Source organism: Bison bison, unplaced genomic scaffold (assembly GCF_000754665.1).
Source record: "Bison bison bison isolate TAMUID 2011002044 unplaced genomic scaffold, Bison_UMD1.0 scf7180017864141, whole genome shotgun sequence".
Classification (NCBI taxonomy): Eukaryota; Metazoa; Chordata; class Mammalia; order Artiodactyla; family Bovidae; genus Bison; species Bison bison.
The window spans coordinates 4,055,688-4,058,139 of record NW_011494713.1 but is presented as its reverse complement, the minus strand read 5'-3'; the positions used below and the strand labels follow the sequence as shown (position 1 = coordinate 4,058,139).

Here is a 2,452-nt window from a genome sequence, read left to right as displayed (position 1 = left end):
TCCTAGAGGCAGAGCTAGGAAGGAACTGAGAAATCACCTAGGTCTACACCCTCATGAAAAAAAGTAGGGATGGTGGCCCAAAGGCAAAGAAGGGCATGTCACTTGCTCCTGGGCAGAGCCTCTCAAAGAAGTGCTCATTGGATATCACTAGTGCCAGCAGAAATCTGGATACATACATCTCCAAGGGCAACATGCCCATCAGAAAGAGCAGGGGTTGAGGGGACAAGACCAGGGAGGAGAGACATTCTATTTCTGAGTCATGCATCTAGGGTAAGCAACAGTAAATGAGAAGAAAGGGAGGGAAGAGAATGGAAGGGATCCCTTGGAAGTGCCAGTGCTGGGAGTTCACCAAGAAAAGGTAATGAGCCTTGAGAGTCTCCTGTGACTGTTCTTGGCAGCAGCCATAGATGTCCACAGCTAACCCTCCTCTATCCAAGAAGCTGCAAGGTTATAAGACGGTATAAAGGAATTTCCACTCTTATTACAAGTCAGTCCAATATCCCCACTGGGAAAATTCTCTAGAAGGGATGAACAGGTAACCAAACCTGGCCCCTGAGTTGCACCTGCCCCTTACATACTCAAATCCAAGTGTGGCCATCAATCTCTATGAGCCCTTGGGTCCCTTTAGCCTTGCTGAATCAGAATGGAAAGTAGACTTTACTAAGCTCTAAGGGAAAAGCAACGGAAATATCCAGGAAGGAAAAAAGGGGCATCTCTGTACGCCTCACAAAGCACAAGATTTTGATCCTATTCTTTAAGGCTTGTTTCCAGGCTCCTTTACATATTGTCTCCCACGTGAGATAGACAGTCAAGCCCCAAAGGATACTCCACAGGTGCCATGCCATGCCATGCCAAGTTGCTTCAGTTGTGTCCGACTCTTTGCAACCCTATGGACTATAGCCCTCCAGGCTCCTCTGTCCATTGGATTCTCCAGGCAAGAATACTGGGGTGGGTTGCCATGCCCTCCTTCAGGGGATCTTTCCGATCCAGGGATCCAACCTATAACTCCTGCATCGGCAGGGGGATTCTAGCGCCACCTGGGAAGCCCTCTCCACAGGTACCTCTTAGGTTTCCTAATTAATTCCTGGACCATAAATTTAAACATGAGAATCAAAGATTTCTAGCCAGAGGCTGTAGACCCTTGGCAAATTCACTTAACTTGAGCTTCAGAATCCTGATCTATAAAGTGGGAATGAGAGAATCTGTTGTGAAGATTAAACTCACTAGTGTATAGTACGTATTCAAAAGTGTATTAGCTCCTTGGAGAAACGATTGATTTCAGGGCAAGGACAAGGAAGAATGTGTGACACCTTGTAGTGCTAAAAGGCAAGAAGATGCTCAAAAAATGAGCATGTCAAAAGGATTACAAAACCAACCTGAAAGAACTTATGGACAGAACCCCAGAAAGAACTCCCAGTAGCCATTTGGGAAAATGTGAGCAAGAAAATAATGATAGAATGGATTCTAATTTAGCAAATGAAAGAAATACCCATTTACTGTTCAGTTCAGTTCAGTTGCTCAGTTGTGTCCGACTCTTTGCGACCCCATGAATCGCAGCACGCCAGGCCTCCCTGTCCATCACCAACTCCCGGAGTTCACTCAAACTCACATCCACCGAGTCAGTGATGCCATCCAGCCATCTCATCCTCTGTCATCCCCTTCTCCTCCTGCCCCCAATCCCTCCCAATATCAGAGTCTTTTCCAATGAGTCAACTCTTCTCATGAGGTGGCCAGAGTACTGGAGTTCCAGCTTTAGTATCAGTCCTTCCAATGAACACCCAGGACTGATCTCCTTTAGGATGGACTGGTTGGATCTCCTTGCAGCCCAAGGGACTCTCAAGAGTCTTCTCCAACACCACAGTTCAAAAGCATCAATTCTTCAGTGCTCAGCTTTCTTCAGTCCAACTCTCAAATCCATACATGACCACTGGAAAAACCATAGCCTTGACTAGACGGACCTTTGTTGGCAAAGTAATGTCTCTGCTTTTGAATATGCTATCTAGGTTGGTCATAACTTTCCTTCCAAGGAGTAAGTGTCTTTTAATTTCATGGCTGCAGTCACCATCTGCAGTGATTTGGGAGCCCCCCAGATATAAAGTCTGACACTGTTTCCACTGTTTCCCGATCTATTTCCCATAAAGTGATGAGACCAGATGCCATGATCTTTGTTTTATGAATGCTGAGCTTTAAGCCAACTTTTTCACTCTCCTCTTTCATTTTCATCAAGAGGCTCTTTAGATCTTCTTCACTTTCTGCCATAAGGGTGGTGTCATCTGCGTATCTGAGGCTGTTGATATCTCTCCCGGTAATCTTGATTCCAGCTTGTGCTTCTTCCAGCCCAGCGTTTCTCATGATGTACTCTGCATATAAGTTAAATAAGCAGGGTGACAATACACAGCCTTGACGTACTCCTTTTCCTATTTGGAACCAGTCTGTTGTTCCATGTCCAGTT

General features: G+C 45.6%; 1 protein-coding gene across 1 annotated transcript in view; it reads right to left on the bottom strand.

Annotated features, from left to right (window-relative positions):
• The window catches only part of KIF24 (kinesin family member 24), a 74,239-nt gene that overhangs the window by 13,344 nt on the left and 58,443 nt on the right, over positions 1-2,452 (bottom strand). The gene's annotated exons all lie outside the window — the stretch shown is intronic.